The 23,939-nt window shown below is 42.1% G+C and overlaps 1 pseudogene; it reads right to left on the bottom strand.

Moving 5' to 3' along the window:
* Nucleotides 1–797: 797 nt before the first annotated feature.
* Nucleotides 798–23,593, bottom strand: LOC117599378 (uncharacterized; annotated as a pseudogene).
* Between the last annotated feature and the right edge of the window lie 346 nt (nucleotides 23,594–23,939).

The raw sequence follows: 23,939 nt of genomic DNA, 5'->3' as shown, positions 1-23,939 counted from the left end.
GATTAGACTTTGCTAAAAAACCTCTAAAAAAAGCCTGACCAGTTCTGATGCAAGATTAACTTGTACCAGAATGATGGGAAGAGAAAAGTATGGAGAAGGAAAGGAAGGGCTCATGATCCAAAGCATACCACATCATCCGTCAGACATGTGGAGGCAGTGTTATGGCATGGGCATGTTTTGCTGCCAATGGAACTGGGTCACTGGGGTTTATTGATAATGTGACTGTTGATAGAAGAGGATGAATTCTGAAGTGTAGAGAGCTATACTTTCTGCTCAGATTCAGTCAAATGCTGCAAAACTGATAGGACAGCGCTTCACAGTACAGATGGATAACAACCCAAAACATACTGTGAAAGCAGCCCAAGAGCTTGGAAATTAAATGTTCTTAAATGGCCGAGTCATTCACCTGACCTCAACCCAACTGAGCTACTTTTCACTTACTGAAGACAAATCTGAAAGCAGAATGACCCACAAACAAGCAGCAACTTTAGATGGCTGCAGTAAAGACCTGGCAAATCATCTCAAGGGAGGAAACTCAGCATTTGGTGATGTCCATGGGGTCCAGACTTCAGGTAGTCATTGACTGCAAAGGATTTACCTCCAAGTAATAAAAATAATCCTAATATTTATGATTATATTAGTTTGTCCCATTACCTTTGAGCCTGTGAAAACAGAGGAACTCTTTAAAAAATGGATGTAATTCCTAAACAGTTAATGCAATATTTTTGTTAAACCCCTTGAATTAAAGCTGAAAGTCTACACTTAAAGTCTACTCTATGCTTCATTTCAAATCCACTGTGGTGGTGAACAGAGGCAAAATTACCAAAACTGTGTCACTGTCCCAATATTTATGGACCTGACTGTACGTTTGAAAACTGCCATAAGAAAATATTGATGCATGGTCACAAATCTGTCCAGAGACTGAATGTATACGTTTAGAGTGCACTGCCAGGAAATCTAATGAAAAAATAGAAATGAAAGAAAGAAATTATACCAGATCTACTACCAAAAGTAAGATGTGCATTTCAAGATAATCCCTGCGGTATGCCAAAGCAGGATGCAATGACTTTGCTTCATTCACTCAATGAAAAGTGTGTCTGAACCTTTTCATGATCTTGGTGGCATGGGAAAATCTGTGCTGAGTAAAACAATATATTATGACTCATGTCGCATCCTGTCTTGCTTGATGAGACACGCCAGCTCCAACTGGTGTCACTGCATACAGCATCAATGCTGCAACAATACACACCTCATTGTCCATTAGAACAGGTTTAAAGCTTCAATTTTATTTGTATAGTGCTTTTAACAATGCACATTGTCACAAAGAAGTTTTACAGAAATATCTAGATATAAATTTAAAATTTATAAATTTATCCCTAATGACCAAGCCAGAGGCAAAGGTGGCAAGGAAAATCTCCGAGATGACATGAGGAAGAAACCTTGACCTGAAAGCAGACTCATCCTCATCTGTGACACCAGCAATTATAAATAATTTCCCTTCTATTATTATTAAGTTTATTTTATATAGCGCCTTTCTCAGACCCAAGGTCACTTTACACAATAAAACATAAGTATAAAACATAAAGAAAACACAAATACAATATAAATACGACACACACACACACACATATATATATATATATATATATATATATAATTATGTATGCTCTTGTCATGTAATGGTTAAATTCAATTCAATTCAATTTTATTTGTATAGTGCGTTTAACAATGGACATTGTCACAAAGCAGCTTTACAGAAATAAATACATTCGGGATAAAAATTTTAAATGTATGAATGTGATGAGGAAAAACTCCCTGAGACAATATGAGGAAGAAACCTTGAGAGGGATCACGTGACCCTTCGACAGCGATGCACGCATAGTCCCTCGCTCCGCTCACTTTGTCAAATATTATATAATCCTGTCAGTAAATTTCGAACCATTCTCTATTTAACCCATCAAGAATACTTCAACAGTCAAAGACAATCGGAAAAGAGAGATTGAGCAATCACCAATATAGATTCGAGAGATCTCCAGAGAGGATCTCGACGGTGCTATCGCTAACGGTATAAAGCTAGCACTTAAAGAGCAGCAAAGTACTTTGGATTCGGTTGTGGCCTCAACAGTAAGAGATGCGGTAGACTCTGTACTGACCCCAGCGTTGCGTGACCTACGTATGGACATACAAGCGACCAACAATTCTGTTAAAGAGCTAAGAGCAGAACTTGAAAAGCTAGCTAGCACGGCGAAGCAGACACGTGACCGGGTAGATTCCTTTCAGGCAGCTGCACGTGAGTATAGGAGGACAGTCATGAACTTGAAAAAGCAGCTAGAACAACTTACTGTTAAAATGACGGACATTGAAGACAGGAATAGGAGAAATAACGTACGACTGGTGGGGTTGCCGGAGGGGGCAGAGGGCTCCGACGCAGCCGGCTTTCTCAGAGCTAAGCTTTCCAAGTGGATTCCAGCATTGAAAGGCCGCGACATCGAGATTGATCGCGCTCATCGCGTCTATGACGGAAGAAAAAGTAACTCCGAGCGGCCGCGTAGTCTCATCTTTCGTGTGCTAAGATGGCAAGACAGATCGGCGATCCTAAAGGGTGCACAGCAGGCATACACGGTGAAATACAGGCAGGATAATGTCATGCTGCTATTTTTTCCTGACTTCAGTCCAACCACAACTACCAAGAGAAAACGCTTCAACCCAATCCTCAAGAAGATGATGGCACTGGGCCTACAGCCTTTCCTCATCTATCAGGCGGCAATTAAACTACAGCACAAAGGTGAGCAAATCATGTTTGACTCTCCTCAGAAAGCGAAGGATTTTATCAGCTCACTGTCACAGAAGACAGCATAGAGAAGCTCCACAAAGCAACGGGAAAACAGCGGCCACCATCTCCATCTCTTTGGCCCAGCGAGAAAAACTTAAAGAGTGGGATGGTGGTGATTCCAGCTGCCCAGGAGAGGATAACAAGGTGGACATGGACACTTGTTAAATCTTTTTTTTTTTCCCTCCTCCTGGGATATTTGTAATGGGGGTTTTATCCCGTTGTGTAGGGGAAATGGATTACGGCTGCCCTGGAAGTTTGGGACAACGAAAGGATCTTGGTCCCCGCTCCCCAAGCTTTTTAGTCTCTTTACACACTAATGTGTGTGTGGTTTCTTACCTTATTGTGTTAGGACACAACTGATTGACAAGGGTAGGCTTCAGGTATAGTAATGTTACACGGTGGCTTCCTGTAACATTAACGGTCTCAATCTCGCGCTCAGACACGTGCGGGAAACTCAACCACACGTGAACAGTCCCATTGAAATGTTAGCTCTTAGCGATGCTTTTCAGTCAAAACACAGGAAGTGCAAAATGCAGCAAAAAGACAAGTAACGAGTCTCTCGATGACAAAAATCAAGCGGGGTTTGCACTTTGAGCGTACTCACGGTGTCCGTGGCCTTCACAATATGTTACTTCGTCATTCTAACAGCCAACACATACCACAAGAACAAAACTGGGAAAAACTCTTTTCCGCTACGAAATGCGGGTCACTGTCCACACTTTCACTTAGTGCTCTCGTCCTTTATTCGACTTAAGCCTCGATAATCTTCCGTTGAAGCAACTTTATCGAACGAGCTTCTCGATCACGACACTGCACTCACTTCTGTGTGCGACACACTCATACACCGCACTCTTCATCTCTCCGTGCTGCACTTCCGGTACGTGCCAAAAAGCGGATCGCTCGCCAAAACAAAAGTATCCCAAAAATAATCTCCTTTCAAAATAATATACCCGTTACATTCCCCCCTGCTAAACCCTGCCACTCCATTGACATCTCTGGCAGATTCATTTCTGAAACACAAAACAACATATTAGAAAACATGACATTATAAATGAATAGCTTCATATGTTATTACCCAAAGTTACAGAAGCCTCTGAACTCTTATTTCACAACATAGTCACTTCTGTATTCACAGGTAAGATATCCTTGTTTTGCCTGTGAGAACGTCTAAGCTCAGGAATACTTTTTTTCAGCTTCTGAAACATCAGCATCATCTGAGTCATCTTTTACCCTCAACTCTGATTCTGCTATTACATTCTGATTCTCGTTGCTGTCACCCTGTCCTACTTCCTCTGACTCCCCTTGACCCACCCTTGTGTGTGCATGGTAAGTGGAGTGTTGTGAAGTTGCAGGAAAGCAGACAATGTCTGACATGTCTGTGTCTGTCTCTGTTTTATCTCTCATACTGCGTCGGCATGTACGCTGCAATGTGGGAGATGGGAATGAACAGTGCCGAAGCTGATCTCGGTGTACTACCTTCGTAGGGCCCCCCTTTTCTGGTTTGATGGTAAATACAGGTATGTCTGCATGGTTTTGCTTTATTACTATGTATGGTATGTCTTCCCATTTATCCTGAATTTTGTTTCTACCACGGTGTTTGTGATTGCGCAGTAGCACCCGATCTCTAGGCCTCACAAGAGCTCCAAATGACTTGCGGTCATAAATCCTCTTTCTCCTTCTGGAAGCCTCTTGAGATGCTGTGTTTGCAACCTCCACAGCCATCTTCAGTCTTCAGTCAACCTCACCCTCTTCTAGTTCCTTTTCCCCAAGAACAACCATTGGTAAACGTGCATCCCTTCCGAACATTAAATAGAATGGAGAATAACCAGTAGATGAATGGACATGACTATTGTAAGCCATTACCAGCTCTGGAAGGTGAGTCTTCCAATCTCTCTTCTTTTCTGGAGCTAAGGTTCTTAACAAGTCATGCATGGTATGGTTGAATCTCACACATTGAGAGTTTCCCTGTGGATGGTATGGGCTTGTATGACTTTTTCCTATACTATAGATCTTGCAAAGCTCTTTGCTCATGTTGGCCTCAAAACATCTGCCCTGGTCAGAATGCAGGCGAGCCGGACAGCCATAATAAACAAACCAGTGCTTGAGCAGGGCCTTTGCCGTTGTGTTCGCTGTCTGATTCCTGGTAGGAACAGCGACTGTGAATCTAATAAACATATCGGTGAGAACGAGCACATTTTCATACCCTCCAGAAGACTGCTCAAGCTGCGTATAATCCGTGGCTAGGACTTCTAATGGAGCTGAAACATTACTGCATGTCATAGGGGCTCGAAGTCTGGGAAAAACATCTTTGGCCCGCGTACATCTCTTCCACTGCCTTATCCAGCATGGAACATCTGCAGACATGGTAGGCCAGTAATAACTTCGTCTCATTTGAGTTAATGTACTTCTCTCTACGAAATGGCCTCCATGTTCATGTTGTCCCTCGTACACTTCACGCTGTAGAGGCTCAGGAACAACCATCTGCCAGATCTCTTCTCCATCCCTAGAGTCCAGGATGCGTCTGAACAGCACTCCCTGACGCAACTTAAGACGATCAAATTCTTTGGCAAGCTTCTTCAGTTTTGGCTCCATACAACTGTGATACATTCTACTTGGTCTCTTGTTCTCAGATACTGCTTATAATAAATGGGACCGATCACAGGATCGTTCTTCTGCTGCTTTCCTATCTCGCTCCAGCTATACCCATTTATTTCTCCTCTTTAACTTTAACTTTCTCATCATCCACTTTTATGCCTTCTGCAGAGATCTGGTGCCCTAAAAACATTACTTCAGGCTTTAGAAGAAAGCACTTGCTTGGCTTTAACTTCAGACCATGTTGTCTTAGCCGGTTAAAGACAAGTTCTAACCTCTCACAGTGGCTTTCGAAATCTCTGGAGAAGATAATGACATCATCCAGATAGACCAGAAGAACGTCAAAAGCCAAGTCACCAAGCACCACACCCATAAGGCGCTGAAAGGTGGCCGGAGCGATGCACAACTGGAACGGCATCCTGGTCCACTCAAACAACCCAAATGGGGTGGTGACGGCTGTCTTCTCCTGATCCTTCTCACTCACAGACACCTGGAAAGTCACCCAGCAGTCAAATCCAGTGTAGAGAACAGTTTGGCGTTGCTCAACGCATCCAAGGACTCGTCTACCCGTGGAAGCAGATATGCGTCCTTATACATTACTTGGTTCAGCTTTCAATAATCGCAGCAGAAATGCACGCTGCCATCTTTCTTCATAACGATAACTGCGGGTGATACCCAGGGGCTACTGCTCTCTTTGAGGATTCCCTGAGATACCAGGTTCTGAACATGCCTTTCGACCTCTTGGAATATCTGCGGTGGTACTCTACGATGACGCTGCTTTATCGGTGATGCTTCACCAGTAGGGATATCATGCACCACAGCCGTGGTGTAACCATAATCTTGGTCATCTCTGGAGAAGACATCTCTGTGTTTTGATAACAACTCAGCGAGCCTTTCACATTGGGCTGGTGTGAGACCTTCATAGTTCAATTCAACAGGAATTGGTGGCTGTGTGAGTAAGTTCTTGTCAGCCTGAAACTGATCTTGCTTCAGTTCCTTGACATGAAGTACACCGTCATCTTTCTCAAATTCAAGAACATCCTTTGTGACCACCTCCTCTGGCTTATAAACAGAAGCCACTCTAGATCGGAGTGCAATTCTAACTTCTCACTCAAGTTCACCATACGTACAGGGACCTTCCCACAGTGTGTTTTAGCAAGAACATGAGCCACTAACTAAGAGTCCTTTGGGCAAACTTGTTCCAGCTGCAGGCTCTACTAGCACGTTACTCTTTACCCTAGGTGACACTCCACAGCAGCCCTCAAGTACCTTCTCACAGCGGGGAGGAATAGTGACAGCTTGTTTTCCGACAATTTTAACATTCCCAATCTTTCCGTCAGGCCCTAGATGTCCTGCTTCCTTCTCAACTCTAGCCAGTACCCTCCGGACTTGAGCCTCATCTCGCTGACTATACTTGTCTACCTTTTCCATCCCCTCCGCTGAGATGAACAGAGACTCAACTTCATTGAGTATATTCATACCGATGATCCCAGACACTCCTTTCATTTCCTTGACATCAGGACTAGTGTCAGTCAGAACAAATATACACTTCCTAGGAAGCACTTTTCCCAGACATTCTACATTGGCCTGTAACCTAAGACAGGAATGTCTAGTCCATTGGCCACTGTCAGTTTAACCCAGTATGCAGAGGACAACTTTAGCTTTTGCTCCCCAAAGTGCTGTCTGAAGTGTGACTCGGAGATAGTGGACACCTCTGACCCTGTATCTAAGAGGCACTTGGTCTTGACACCGACTATCTTCACCTCAACAGTGAGACAATCCCCAAAAGTGCTGTCCTTCTGTTTTTCAGCAGTCTCATCAACCAGCCATTCTGCTGTGTGACATCTAATCAATGAGGGCCCCGGGCTTTTCTGTACTGCACCTCCCGAGTCCTTCTCTGTGACTTCAGCTGACTCCACTGTACACTGTGGTGGAGCTGGTCCCCTCCCCAACTTGCCACCTTGTGGACAATAGTGACTGGTGTGTCCGGGTTCACCACACGAATAACAAATATAACGGCCTTCACTGTCTTAACGGTTGTTTCTTTGGACAGCCCTGCTGTGGTCTATTCCTTTCTTTTGCATGGACAGCTTGATATAATTCTTGACGAGCAGCAATTTTCTGGATCGCCTCATGCAATTTCTCTAAAGACAGAGTGGAGGGAGCATCCTGTGCTGCAGGAGCATTCACTACCCCTCTGGCACAGGTACTAGACCTGACATTACTAGAAGGCTGTGCTTCCTCCTGTTCTGACCAGGTAATTGCCGCTCGCATCAATTGCACGAAACTTAAATCTGGCTCAGGGCTTGATCAAGTGCCCCTGCCAGCTCAGCAAATCTCCTTTGCATCTCTGCCATTTCTCTTTAACTCCTCCAGCTCAGACATCTTCTTACTTGACAAAAAACTACTTGTGGGCCTGGAAACGTGTGACGAGTTAAATGTGCCCAATTGGATCCTGTTCGTGCCGCCACTTTTGTAATGGGGGTTTTATCCCGTTGTGTAGGGGAAATGGATTATGGCTGCTCTTGAAGTTTGGGACAACGAAAGGATCTTGGTCCCCGCTCCCCAAGCTTTTTAGTCTCTTTACACACTAATGTGTGTGTGTGGTTTCTTACCTTATTGTGTTAGGACACTACTGATTGACAAGGGTAGGCTTCAGGTATAGTAATGTTACATGGTGGCTTCCTGAAGTGAAATTGCATATGTGAGAGTACAGTCTGATATGCTCCTCCCTCCCCAGATCTAATAAAATAAGTGAGAGTCCCCTACTCCCTGACAGCTCAACAAAAAGGTACCACTATAGATAGGTGTAAAAGGAATTAAACAGTATTTATTCTTTTAAATTCCTTTTTCTTATGATTAATTATTTCTTCTGTTTGAGTAATCAATTAAATGAAAGAAAATAAAAGAATCTAGTCTTTGTGTTGTCTTTTGAATTCACACAATCACCTTCAACACAGTAAAAAAAAAAAAAAACCTTTCACTTGCAGTATGACAAATCCCTTATGTGACTAAAAAAATAAAAACACTTGCAATTCGTCAATCTGTAAACCCACTTTGGAACAATTCTCACTGTTTCAAACGATCATCTTCAAACAATCACATTTGAAAACAACAAACAAAAAAAAAACCAAAGCATACAAAGAAATCTCACCTCAGAATGAGCACTTATATGAAACGTCCCTTTCAAATGTTTACTCACAGTTCACGTGAAGTTCTGTAGTCCACTTGAATTACCACAGTTCACTGTTTATCAGTTCAGTCATCAAAAAAAAAGGGAAAAAAAAAAAAAAGAAAAATACTACTTAACAGAACCATGAATTGGAGTGCGTTGTCTTGATGTGGGGTGCGTTGAAATAAACTGAAGATCACGTAGTTGGAATGTGCAAGTTCAAAAATTCACTCAACTTTGTAAAACTATCCCACAGATAAACTATCTCAAAAAGGATCAAACTGAAGATGAATCAAACTGAGATGTCACTTGGATGGCAGGGTAGCAACACAATCTTCAAAGTTACGTCTCTGTATTAATTGCACCACACAGCGGTCTCGCGCTCAGACACGTGCGGGAAACTCAACCACACGTGAACAGTCCCGTTGAAATGTTAGCTCTTAGCGATGCTTTTCAGTCAAAACACGGGAAGTGCAAAATGCAGCAAAAAGACATGTAACGAGTCTCTCGATGACAAAAATCAAGGTTTGCACTTTGAGCGTACTCACAGTGTCCGTGGCCTTCACAATGTGTTACTTCGTCATTCTAACAGCCAACACATACCACGAGAACAAAACTGGGAAAAACTCTTTTCCGCTACGAAATGCGGGTCACTGTCCACACTTTCACTTAATGCTCTCTTCCTTTATTCGACTTAAGCCTCGATAATCTACCGCTGAAGCAACTTTATCGAACGAGCTTCTCGATCACGACACTGCACTCACTTCTGTGTGCGACACACTCATACACCGAGCTCTTCATCTTTCCGTGCTGCACTTCCGGTACGCGCCAAAAAGCGGATAGCTCGCCAAAACAAAAGTATCCCAAAAATAATCTCCTTTCAAAATAATATACCCGTTACATATTGTTCCTATTTATCCGGCACAATTGTCTCTTTACTGGTAAGACTAACAACCTTTTGTTACTCTCAATGGAGAGTAGGTTTGATTACAATAATTTTTGACTAGGTGGGCCTTTTGGGGTCTTGCGTTGAAGTGGACCGGTCACGTATCATCACCATTTTCTGTTGCTCAATCAGACCTACATTCTTGGTAATGTGCGGTCTGATTTGTTTCTTGTTTATAATTGTTTGTTGTTCCTGTTTCTGTGTTGCTTTTAGTTTTTACAACAGACATTCATACTTTTATTTATTTTATCTTATTTCTAAAAGGATTATTCATCTAGGTGGTTTGGTATCTAGAATGCACACCAGCGTTTACATATTATTTACAGAATGGGAGTGCTTTTGTTTTTTTTCATTTACAAAATACAGTTCTTGTGTTATGAATATTCAATGCATATTCTAAATATTTTATTACTGAATGTGAATGGCCTAAATTCTGCTGTTAAACGAACCCGTGTACTAGAATATTTACACCGTAAATCGATTTCCTGTGCACTGATACAAGAGACACATTTAAAACAATCTGACATAGCACGTTTCCAGAATAAGCATTATAAATTGTCAGCCTTCTCCTGCGCTCTTAATAAACTAAGGGGGTGCTTATCCTTGTTAACAGGAAGTTACATTTAACAATTGAACATACCGGAAGTGATGAGGAGGGTAGATTTGTTTTTATCCATTGCAAAATACATAATAATAGGTTAGCATTCGTCTCTATTTACGGTCCGAACGAGACAGACAGTGCATTCTTTACAAATATTTCCAATACATTACTTGAGCAGACTGATTGTCCAGTAGTGGTGGGTGGTGATTTTAATGCTGTCGTAAATCCTGCTTTGGATAAATCTCAATCTATCAACAACAGCCAATCCATCTTCTAAATTAATGAATAAATTTATCACTGAGCTCAACTTATTCAAACTTTGGAGAATTCAGAATACTACATCTAAGGACTTCACTTTTTTTTCTAACAGACATAAGACTTTCTCTAGGATAGACTACATATTTCTTAGCCCATCTTTAATTTCGTCTAATTCTTCCATCTCTGTATTACCAATTTTATTATCTGATCATTCTGCTGTGTTGTGCAATATTCCTCTTTCCGATATTAAAGCCAAATCCCCTAGATGGCGCTTTAACATGTCATTATTAAGTAACTCTCATCCGAGCCCTTGTGCGGTTTTTTCACTTGATGCAGAAAAAGCCTTTGACAGGCTAGAGTGGAATTATATGTGGGCAGTTCTGCAATGTTTTGGCTTCAGTAAACATTTCATTTCTATGATCAAGACATTATACCACTCACCTGCAGCATCAGTCTTGACTGATAATATTATTTCCCCCCCGTTCCCTCTACAGTGGAGAACGAGGCAGGGATGTCCGCTTTCCCCCTTATTGTTTTGTTTATCTCTTGAACCCTTAGCACAAGCCATCAGGAAATCTGAAGTATCAATTAAGATTCATGATCATAATCATATTATTTCATTATACACTGATGATATTATTTTAGTAGCTTATCAGGATACAAAATAAATTGGAGCAAATTGGCTTTAATGCCAATTAACAATGTTAAGGTTAACTCTACTAATCCCTCATTTATCCCTTTTAAGGATTCTTTCATCTATTTGGGCATTACCATATATAAAGACATCCATAAGATTGCCAGAGACAATTTTAATAGTATTCTAGTTAAGATTTAAAATGACATTCAAAGATGGAATAATCTTAAAGTCTCTCTTCAGGGAAGAATCTCCACAGTTAAGATGAATTTGTTACCTCGGTTTAACTTTCTTTTCTCTATGATACCACTTTCTCCCCCTCCAGGTTACTTTAAGGAGATCAACTCCATACTTTCTCATTTTATCTGGAATGATAAATGCCCCAGAATCAAACTTACCACATTACAACATCCTATATGCGTAGGAGGACTGGCTGTACCAAATTTTGAATTGTATTACTGGTCGTTTCAACTTAAGGCTCTTCGTAATTGGAAAAGTATCTAAAGTTTCATGGAGACTGATTCTGGATTCTTTAAGTTATTGATTATATGTCTGTTGGTTTTTTTGTTTGTTTGTTTGTTTGTTTTTTGTTTGTTTTGCTTTGAATGGATGTTATGATGTTAGGTTATACGTAAAAGACAATAAAAAGTTGATCAATGTGAACAATGTGAAACCAGTGAAGGACAAGACAGTCCTGCTCTCCATATTTATGCAACCAATGGTGAAGTTGCAGATTGCAGCAGGCATATATGTTATGCCATATATGTTATGCAATCAAGGTGGCAGACAGAAACAAACTGGACAAACTAATCAGGAGGGCTGGCTCTGTACTTGGCATGGAGCTGGACCCTGTTCACGTTGTGGCTGAAAGAAGGATGTTGTCAAAACTCCACTCAATCCTGGACAACCCTTCTCACCCACTACACAGTGTGCTGGTCGACCAGAGGAGCACTTTCAGCCAGAGACTGATCACTGCCAAGTGTTCCACTGAGCGCTTCAGAAGATGCTTTATCCCTGTGGCCATCAAGCTGTACAACTCCTCTCTATAAGTGCTGGGACTTTCATGTGTAATGCATATGCAATACATGTTCAATCTATGTGCAATAAGGGACTTTCATGTGCAATACAAATTTATATATATAACAAATATTTATATTGTTTAAAAACTTCAACATGTTTTGGATAATTATTGAGTTTCACTCTTTGCTGAGTAGTTTGACACCAAAGTTGTGGAGATAGGCCGGAAATCCTAGGAGTAGTTTGTAAAAGTAGGTTTCACATATTATAAAAATTATTAAATTGCAGTGGGTTTACCTAATTGGTCCAAAAGGCATCATTGGTATCGTTTCAGAAACAGAATCAGGAAAGCAAAGAAATTTCTTTCTACACCTTATTTTACAAGAGATACAGTTGTTTTTGTGTGCAAAAACATGAATAGTGCCCTCTCTCAGAAAATTCAAATGAGATTACATCAGATAATAGTAGGTGTTGAAACTCCCATTCAAGATTCATGACCATAGCTACCCTATCAAATTTCCACTGAAATCTGTGTGGCTTATGGAAACCATGATTTTAATTAATTTAGTTTTATAAAAATACACTTACACATTAGCAGATGGATGGAGTATACCAAATTTCAGCTTGATGCGACTTACATTTCCTGAGAAACAGGAAATGCTCCGAGCTTTGTACATGACCTTAGAATCTTGTCCTCTATATACCTATCAAGTTTCATGTGAATCCATGCAAGCACTCATGAGTTGCATGTGTTTATGTAAATAAGGTTTTGCAAGTTATGCAAATTATCTTAAATTTGAGTGGTTGGGGCTAAATGGTCCAAAAGGCAATTTGTCTGCTTTCAGCCACAGAATCAACATAATGAAGAAGAATTACGGTACACCTTATTTTACAAGATATATACTTCTTTTAATGTGCAAAAACACAAAAAATATTTTGCTTCCTTTACAAGTGGGTCCCAACAGGAACCCATCGGTCCAGTGTTGTGACAATAGCTCAATTTTAACCCTGTCAAATTCCTGCTGAAACTGATGGCGGTCATGTTTTTCATCTATTCAAACACCCTCTTACAGATTAGCACCTAGATGAAGTTTTATCTTGATTGGACTTATGGTTCCTGAGGAACAGTCCTGACCTTAGCTCCACCCCTATGTTTGACCACACCCCAACTTTGTTTATGACATCAGAATCTTAATCTTATTTTATGGCAATTGCCAGAGCAAGGGTTAGTTGAAGGTTAAGGGCCTTACTCATGGGGCCCAGCAGTATGGATATAAATATAGCTGTACTGGGATTTGAATGTATATAATTTTCAAGTTTCATGCGAATCCATTCAAGCACTCATGAGTTACAGCTTTTTAAGTAAATTAGGCTCTGCCTCATTATAATTGATTGATCTGTGGCAACCAGTGGTGAATTGGGCCAATGTCACTTGCCTGTGTAACGGGAGGGAGTACTACCTACTGACCAAGTTTCACTTCTCTATGACTTACGGTTTGGTCTCCACAATTTGTTTTAGCAGAGAATCAGAATAATAATAAATATAGCTGCACGCGGAGATCTGCAGGGTCCAAGCAGCCTTAGCAGACATCACCCCCAGTGGCCAGTCCTTGCCAATGTACATGGATCAATAAAGAGAGCATATATGAACACAGTTATGAAGGTTTGTGGCAATAGGTCAATACTAGCTGTGTGAAATACCTGCTGAAATTCGATTGGCTGAAGGCAGTCGTGTTTTTGAAGTAACTCAGTGGTGATTAAAAATCCAGTTACAGATTAGCACATTGACATAGCACACCAAATTACAGCATGATCAGACTTTCAGTTTCTCAGAAAGAGCAACTAATAGCAATTTCAACTTAACTCCACCCCTTTTCAATGGTTATGCTCCAAACTTTGCACATCACCTCAGAATTCTTTTCCATACATGCATTTCAAGTCTTTTTTCCATGCAGGCATTCATGAAGTACAACTGTTTGTGAAATCCAGCTCCACCCTACTTGGGTTGATTGGCATGTGGAGGTCAGACTGTTTACAAATTTCAACATGGTTTTGATAATTATTAAGGATCACCTGAGTATTTTGACACCAAACTTGTGGCAATGCAACAAAAATGCTAGGACTAGTTCGCAAAAGTATGTTTTGCATATTTGCATAAGAGATATGCTTGGTTTTGTAAGCACCTCCAGTGGCCAATTTAAGTGAGATTGCATCAGATAGTAATGGGTCAATACTCAAATCTACCATTCAAGTTTTGTGATGATAGCTCAATGTTAACCCTGTCAAATGTCAGCTGAAATCTGATTGGTGGATGGTGGCTAAGCTTAGCTCTACCCCATGTGTATGACCATGCCCCAAACTTGGCAGAATCAGAATCTCCCCCTGTATGTACCTTTCAAGTTTTGTGCAAATCATTGCATGCACTCATGAATTTCAGCTGTTTGAGTAAATAAGGCCCTGCCTCATTTGTACTGATTGAGAAGTGGCAGCCATATTGTTTATAAATGTCAACAAGTTTTTGATAATTATTGGGGGCCACACTATGCTGAGAAGTTTGAACCAAATTTTTGAAGACTGGCCAAAAATCCTGGGACAAGTTTGCAAAAGCATGTTTTGCATATTATGCAAATTAGGAAAGAGTGGGCAGAGCTAAATGGTTCTTGAGGCCTTTTAGTTTGGGAGAACCCAAGGAATGAGTGGTGAAAAGAATTTTGTTTTTAGGACTCACAGTTAATGAGATATCGACCAAAACATAAACACTTGCACTCTAGCTCCACCCTTAAGCCGATTAGGCCCATTTCGCATGCCTGAGTAGTGTGAGGGAGTACTACTTGTTGACCAAGTTTCATGTGTCCATGACTTATGCTTTGGTCTGCACGATTTGTTTTGGCAGAAAAAAGAAGAAGAAGAAGAATCCTAACAATCCTAATTTTGTGCTAAGTAATTGAATGATGAACTAGAATTTACATTTTCTATAGAGTGGGGGAAATTTTCATAGGGAATTTTACATGACGTACGTGAGAATGGCGAGAAAAGTAATCGCACACACCTCCTGAGAATTCTGAGTGTTTTTAAGGTATAATCCATGTCATACCTTACCATAATTGTTTACCATATAGTAAATCTAAAGTGTCTCTGTTTGCCTGTGCGTACTGCGAACCCCCTCTGGAAATTCCACGAGACTTGGGATCAGTTCCCAAATGGGTATTCCTGATTCTCTGAACCAAGCCGAACACTTGGACATGTCATTCATGTCTGTTTCACTGATGGTATCGAAGTTACGAGTGGTTAAGTATTTCCCAATATTGTCTGTGGGGCCAGAATAATGCCGTTTTCTGGACATTTCTGGTGAAAATTCCAAAACACAATGTGTATATGCCTGGTGTACCCTCTAAGACATATGAGAAGATATGTGATATGACCATGTCCGCCGAACAGCGTCCGAGCTGTGACACCCATATTTTATTCTCCATGCATTCTGTATGGGCCAAAAATGTGTGCTCAAAGCAAGCACCACTAATAATAATAAGTATGAGAAATTATAATAGTGATGCATAGCAAGCACCACTAATAATCAAGTTACAGAATAACAGTTCGGTACGGTACACTGTACCTCAGCTCAATTGGATTCTTGGTACCTGAGAAACAGCTATTAGGACATAACTCCCCTATTGATGACCGTGCCCCAATCTTTGCAGACGTCCTCACATCCTACTCAATACGTCTTTCTATTTTGGATCAAATCCATGTCCAGCTCCACCTCCCTAAAATTTATTGATGCATAGAAAACTGTTTACGAATGTCAACATGTTTTTGATAATTACTGAGGTTAACATTCTGCTGAGTAGCTTGACATCACAACTGTGAAGATAGGGCAAAAAATCCTAGGCTAGTTCACAAAAGTAGGTTTCACATATGAAAATTAGAACAAATTTCAGAGCTAAAGGGTCCAAAAGGCAGTTTTATAGAGTGTGAGCAAACACATTAGGTCTTTTTAAACAGCCATAAAATAAACAATTCCTACTCAGTCTACACATTTTTGCACCAAAATCAGTCAGCAAGGTCTTCTTACACTACCCATGTCATTAATTAAGTGATTTGGTGAATATGTTCTGATTATTTCAGTGGTCGGAGCTAAAGGGTCCAAAAGGCAGTTTTTTAGAGTGTGAGCAAACACATTAGGGGTTTTTAAACAGCCATAAATCGAACAATTCCTACTCAGTCTATACATATTTGCACCAAAATCAGTCAGCAAAGTCTTCTTACACTACCAAGAATTTTATAATACGCAGCCAATAATAGTACACAAACTAACTGTCAGTTTTGACTGTCAGAGTTCTGGAATGCCACAAAGAGGCCAATCTCTCAAACACACAAGCATCACCCCCTTCTCCCCTCCCCTAATGCTCTTAAAGGAGCTCTTACATGAACTATTGTATTTTCTCCTGTTAATTATAAAATATAGATGGTGCAGTAAAGCAGTGGGAATGTGAGTAGAGAAGGGTATGAATATAACTACGAACATGGTAATATGATCGACTATGATGTATAGATATTATTAGTGGTGCTTGCTATTCAATACAAGCATTACTATTATAATTGTGCGAACTTATTAGTGGTGCTTGCTATGCAATGCAAGCTTTCAATTCAATTTTATTTGTATAGCACTTTTAACAATGGACATTGTCACAAAGCAGCTTTACAGAAATATATAAATTCAGGATATAAATTTTAATTTATAAATTTATCCCTAGTGAACAAGCCAGAGGCGACGGTGGCAAGAAAAAACTCCCTGAGACGATATGAGGAAGAAACCTTGAGAGGAACCAGACTCAAAAGGGAACCCATCCTCATCTGGGTGACAAGGGATAGTGCAATTATAAATAACTCCCTTCTATAACTGTGTACTACATGGTCAAAAAGTGCAATTGTGGAAATTCATTATAGTTTTCACATGAAGTCAATTTTTTTTGAAGTTATCAACTGTTCACTGATGGAGACTTGAGTATAAAACTGTTTGTGACAATTGAAGTCCTAAAGCTATCATAGCAATTGTAGGCCTAAGCCATCTTAGCAAAACTGTTCATATCAATTGCAGTCCAAAGCCATCTTCATGGTTTTAAGTGGTACCCTTCATAGTAATCTCATGTATCTTTATGCTGTCTGTGTGGGGCCATCCTCAGCAGCAGCAAGTGGTTTCCAAGTGATGAGAACTCCAACCAGAAGTAGGGCATCGGGATGGATCAGGCAGGTCTGGAGAGCAGAAGGGGTCAGGATCACTTGTATCTCAGGAGTAGCATGGGTAGCTCAACAGAGAGAGAGAGAGAGAGAGAGAGAGAGATTATTAGGTATACTAATTGTCACGTAATGGTTGAGGACTATGTACATTGTGTGCAGAGTGCAAGCATAACTAAAAGGGAGAGCCAGAAGGTAACAAAGACATGAGGGCACCCTGGGACATAAAGCAACCAGCCGCTCCACCATCAACAAACCTGAGTGAATGCATGAGAGTTGGGGGGCAACAGCATCCAAACATCCCGGTTCACCACAACACTCTATGCCTAAGAACCCTCTAGATCTGTTCCTTTACCTAAGAAAAAACTACTTACAAAAGGTTTGACTAAACAAATAAGTTTTCAGCATAGACTTTAACACTGAGACTGTGTCTGAGTCCAGAACACTAGGAGGCACTAGTGTATTACTAGTGTAAGCATCGCTATTATAATTATGCATATTTATTAGTGGTGCTTGCTATGCAGTGCAAGCATCACTATTATAATTGTCCAAACGCTCGGATGGCGTTTGGCTGACATGCTTGTATCACATATCCTCTCGTATGTCTTAGGGAGTAGACCTGGCATATACACATCACATTTCGGAATTTTCGATGGAAATGTCCGGAAAATGGCGTTATTCTGGCCCCATAGACAATAATGGGAAATTTTGGACCCAGTGACATCACCTGCATGTTAACCCCCAAAATTAAGTGTAATCACAAAACTACCACAACATAGACATGTGACATATCAATACGCTTAGCTGACTTAGGAGAATTGCGTTATGGGTATTCTAGTGATGCCACATGACATCACATGCACGTTAACCCCCAAAATAAGTGGAATCACAAAACTACCACAACATAGACATGTAATATATTAAAACACTTGGCTCAATGAGGAGAATTGCATTATGGGTATTCAGACTGCCATAAAACCTGTGAGGATTCTAAGCAAACAGGCAGCAACAAAACCACAGAAGCCTGGACCAAACTTTACACAAGAACTCCAATAGTTTGCCACAGGAACCATAAAACAACAGACCCCCACTCAGCAGACCCTGAGAAGCCAAGTTAATTACTAGCCCTTTGAGTCTGCCTAATCTCAGCTATCCTGTGAACAATAGAGCAAACATTAGGACATCCCTGACTGGAGGATGGACCCTCTCAGCCCAAGAGGAACCCTGTCAAACCTATCGATATAGGTCATTGGCCAAGACCAGATGGCTGGTCGACAGGATAACACCCAAGGACCCTCAGCCATAAATCTGATAACCTAAAGCCAAAAGGGGGTGACTTACCCAGGGATGCCTCAAGAAAGGGTTAACACAGGCTGCTCATGGAATGAGAGCTTTGTTCTTTCCCCTAGGAATACAAAGTTCACCCTCTTCTCACCACCACTCTCACATTCTCACATTAAACTCCATATAGTCTACAGAGACAATGACTGTGAAAATGATACACTAACAACTGCAATCACCTATTTTCTTCCATGTTTTATTTTGCATTTATCATGCTTATAGCCACAAGGTTGCCTTTATTCATTTGATTATTTTGCATGCATTAATATGGTTGAATCAGTGTATTAACAAGCACATATATATGTCTTGTTTGGTATGTGTATGTTCCTTGAATAATTTTCCTAAAGTCAAGTCAAGTCAAGTCAAGTGGAGTTTATTGTCATTTCAGCCATATACAAGTACATAGTGAAACGAAACAACGTTTCTCCAGGACCAAGGTGCTATATAAGACAACACAGAACGACACAAAACTACGGGGACTACATAAATTAAACATAAAGTGCACAAGTGCAAACGTGCGGACGCACAAGACAGAACAAGACAGTACAATAACTACAACGCCAACCAGTACGCAGTTCTGTTTGAAAGTGACCAAGTGACAATAGTGCAAATAATACAGCGTTTGATATAAATAGTTGAAGTAATGTAAACATGGTATTGTATAGGTGTAAACATAATAGTAGCAGCAGCAGAATAAAACGTGCAAAACGTGTAAAATATGTGCATGGAAGATGTTCAGTTGTGTGTATATGTATGTGTGTGTGTTGCTTCTTTCAGTCCAGTTCTAGGTATTTAGCAGTCTGATGGCATGAGGGAAGAAACTATTGCACAGTCTGGTTGTGAGGGCCCGAATGCTCCGGTACCATTTACCAGACGGCAGGAGGGTGAAGAGTGTGTGAGAGGGGTGTGTGGGGTCATCCACAATGCTGGTGGCTTTGCGGATGCAGCGAGAGGTGTAAATGTCCGAGATGGAGGGAAGAGAGACCCCGATGATCTTCTCAGCTGTCTTCCCTATCCGCTGCAGGGTCTTGAGATCTGAGACAGTGCAATTCCCATACCAGGCAGTGATGCAGCTGCACAGGATGCTCTCGCTAGTCCCTCTGTAGAACATGGTGAGGATGGAGGGTGGGAGATGCGCTTTCCTCAGCCTTCGTAGAAAGTACAGGCGCTGCTGGGCTTTCTTCATTACAGAACTGGTGTTGAGCGACCAGGTGAGGTTCTCCGCCAGGTGAACACCAAGAAACTTGGTGCTCTTGACGATCTCCACGGAGGAGCCGCCGATGTTCAGCGGAGAGTGGTCACTCTGTGCTCTTCTGAAGTCAACAACCATCTCTTTAGTTTTGTCCACATTCAGGGACAGGTTGTTGGCTCTGCACCAGTCCGTTAGCCGCTGCACCTCCTCTCTGTATGCTGGCTCGTCATTCTTGCTGATGAGACCCACCACGGTCGTGTCATCAGCGAACTTGATGATGTGATTTGAGCTGTGCATTGCTACACAGTCGTGAGTCAGCAGAGTGAACAGCAATGGACTGAGCACACAGCCCTGTGGGGCTCCAGTGCTCAGTGTGGTGGTGTTGGAGATGCTGTTCCCGATCCGGACTGACTGAGGTCTCCCGGTCAGGAAGTCCAGGATCCAGTTGCAGAGGGAGGTGTTCAGGCCCAGCAGGTTCAGCTTTCCGATCAGGTGCTGAGGAATGATTGTATTGAATGCTGAACTAAAGTCTATGAACAGCATTCTAACATAAGTGTCTTTATTGTCCAGGTGGGTGAGGGCCAGATGGAGGGCGGTGGTGATGGCGTCATCTGTTGAACAGTTGGGACGGTAAGCGAATTGCAGGGGGTCCAGTGAGGGAGGCAGCAGGGTTTTGATGTGCCTCATGACGAGCCTCTCGAAGCACTTCATGATGATGGGTGTAAGTTCAACGGGACAGTAGTCATTGAGGCAGGACACTGAAGACTTCTTTGGCACGGAGACGATGGTGGTGGCCTTGAAGCACGTCGGAACAACGGTACTGCTCAGGGAGGTGTTGAAGATGTCCGTGAAAACATCTGCCAACTGGTCTGCACATCCCCTGAGCACCCTGCAAGGGATGTTGTCTGATCCAGCAGCCTTTCTTGGGTTGACTCTGTGTAGAGTCTTCCTCACATCGGCCCTGGTTAGACACAGCACCTGGTCATTGGGAGAAGGGGTAGTCTTCCTCACCGTCACGCCGTTCTGTGCCTCGAACCGAGTGATTGGGACAGGAGGTTAACTTTCGCATTGAGTTCAGTGAGCTGTCACTGATGCTCCCCAGTCAACTGACTGTGAGCTGTGATGGTTTGCCACCAGTCAGGTTCGCCTGCTGCATCCATTTAGTGGCAAAGTATTCTGTCAAGAGATCGACAGACATATTCTGAGACAGATGCAGGTGAGCAGTTTAATGAGAAACAGGCAAACAATCCAAAAAACACTGGGCAAAAACGTAGTCAAAAACAGGCAGAGGTCAGGCAATCGGCAAACAGGACTAGGTCAGGCAAAAAAAAAACACAGGAAACAAGGACAGAAATAGGATTGAACCAAGAATAACAAGCACAGTGATATGCAAGCCTTGGTAACCTCAGTTTGTAGGCATGGTAACCACCATGTTTTTAGGCCACGGTGACTGTTGGGAGTTGAAGTTTGTGACCTGGGTTGACCTGACATTATTAAAAACCCTGGTACTCCTGAGTTTCCTCAGTTGCCTGTTGACCATTACAACCTCAAATTTCCAATAGATTTTGAGCCCAACTACAAGCAACAATGCCACTTGTAGAGCCTAAAGGTGTCACGGGAGAGCTCTGCTGCTATTGAGGCAGAAACCAGACTGTAGTCAAAATGCCAGCTACACCCAGGTACACAAACCCCAACTTACAGACAGCAGATTCCGTGAAACATGCCACGTTGGTGCAGAGTCTTCCGCCAAAGCCTTGGCAGTCCACATTCTGACAGGAACTCCTCAGACAGGCATTATGAAAAGATGGTTGGATCTGGAACCTGAGATACTGATGCAATATTCAGATTTTTGTTATGTCTCTGTGACACAATGTGGGGTCATCATCCACCCTGATGCACCTCACCTTGCAGCCAGCCCTGATGCTAAAATCTTCAACCCAAGAGAAATACTGCCATTTGGAGATGAGTGCTGACTTATTCCAGCCACACTGTGCTGCAAGAGTTCGAAAAGAACTAGCATAATCAGCAGCACTGTTTCTTCCCTGATGGAGTTGTAGCAGTTGCTTGGCTGCCTCCTGACCTGAGGCAGATTGATCAAATATTTCCAGCATATTGTCAGTGAAGGTTTTGTGGTTGAAGCATTCAGGACCTTACTTTCTCCAAATTGCTGTTGCCCAGGCCAAGGCTTTGCCATTTAGCAATGTGATAATATAGGCCACTTTGGGTTGCAGTTCAAATGTCAGTTGACACTGGGTGAAAAAAACCCCGGCATTCCCCAAGATTCCCATCATACCTTTGGGGCACCAGGAGGCAGGGCTAAGTGCCTAGAGGTTCAGCTGGAACATGAGGATCCTGTCGAGCAGGGAATGATGGAGACGTTCTTCTTACTGTTTCAGCTAGCTGTCAAAGGATTTGGTCATGGAGTGCAAGTATTTCCTGCTGATTTGCCAGAGCTTGACCATGTATGTCCATGGTTGAGCCAAAACTGTTCAAGGCAGCCATAATCCATTCAAATTCTGTGGCTGAGACTTTCACAGAGGACACAGATGCTTCTGTTGAGTCTGTCATGGTTAAGTCGTTCTGTCAGACCCAGGTCTCCAGAGTGGCAGTTCAACACTAATTCACTGAGCTATCAGAGGGTAGATAGATTCAAATGCAGAGCAGCACAAGTAAAGTTCCAAGGAGTTTATTCCAGAAAATCCAAAAACACCGATGATCCGGTAAAAAAGTCAAAAGCAAAAATCTTAATCAGAGGCAAAAAAATCACTAAGAGCAGTTCTTTTGTGTCCAAATTATAATCCAGAAAATCAAGGTCAAAAACAGGGCCAAAGTCAAAAATACAAAAATCAGTCCATGAATAAAGGCAGAAAAAACAAGGAAATATCCAGAGACATTACCATAGATATAAGCAGAGTTTTATCAGACAAAATAATCCGGAGAGTAACAAAAGGCTCAGCATTTGCAGTACACAAGGGATCACAAAGACTTAGCAAAGACATAGACAAGAGACAGGGCTTAAATACACTCCCGATCAAATTTCCCCAATACACACTCATTGAGAAATCACCCGCTCTCCAATCCAGTGAAATCACAGAACAAAAAAGCAAACAAATGTGCCGCCACACTGATACATATCCACTGACCTACAGCTCTAATTATTGTTTAATAAAAACAATATCTTTATAAGCGGCGCATCCCTTTGCACCACCTGGTGGTGATTTTGCAAACAAGATTCATGTGTAAATTTGTGAGTGTGGTGGCGGCGGTCCCTGAAGCGGTAAGGGGCATTTTGGTTGCCGACCTACTGTATACATAGTGTCATAGTATGTTATGTTTATATTTACAGCATTTTAATATTATAATGTTATATCATTTTGCACAAGCTGTCACATATGGCACTCTGTCCACTTTAACCATACTAGAATGTATGTTCCAGCTTGTCTCTCGGAAGTGCAGACTGTATTGTGTTGAAAGCACTGGAAAAATAAAAAAAACATGATTCTCACAGTGCTCCCAGGCTTGTCCAGGTGAAAGAGGGCCCTGTGCAGGAGGAAGATGACTGCATCGTCCACCCCAATGCCAGGCTGGATGTTTTCCTCAGCTGTGGCACTCTCCCCAGTTTCAGGCTCATAGTGAAGATGAACTCCACTATCCCACATAGCTGGTCTGCACAGGACTTGAGGAGCCTAGCGCTGATGCCATCAGGACCAGCAACCTTCCTTGCCTTTATTTTCCTGAGCACAGCTCTCACCTGGTCTGTAGTGAGGGACATGCTAGAGCAGGGGGACTGTGTGCTGGAGGGTGTGGGTGTGGGGGGTGGAGTTGTGACAGAAGGTGTGGAGGATGGGGTTATGGTGGAAGTGACTGAGGGAGGTGGCTGTGAGCTAGAAGTCCTGGAGAGGCTCGGGTGGGGGTGGGGCAGACTGCTGGTCAAACCTATTGAAGAAAAGGTTCAGATCATTCACCCACTTCTGATCCCCCATGGCCTGGGAGTCAGTTATCTTGTGGCCTGAGATAGTTTTTAGTCCTTTCCAGACTCCGCTGATATTATTCAATTGCAGCTGATCCTCCATCTTCCTCCTGTAGCAGTCTTTGCTCTCCCTGATCTTCCTCCTCAG

Source organism: Pangasianodon hypophthalmus, chromosome 17 (genome assembly GCF_027358585.1).
Source record: "Pangasianodon hypophthalmus isolate fPanHyp1 chromosome 17, fPanHyp1.pri, whole genome shotgun sequence".
In the NCBI taxonomy this organism is placed as follows: Eukaryota; Metazoa; Chordata; class Actinopteri; order Siluriformes; family Pangasiidae; genus Pangasianodon; species Pangasianodon hypophthalmus.
The sequence above is the reverse complement of the archived record's forward strand: the minus strand, read 5'-3'. Positions and strand labels throughout refer to the sequence as shown.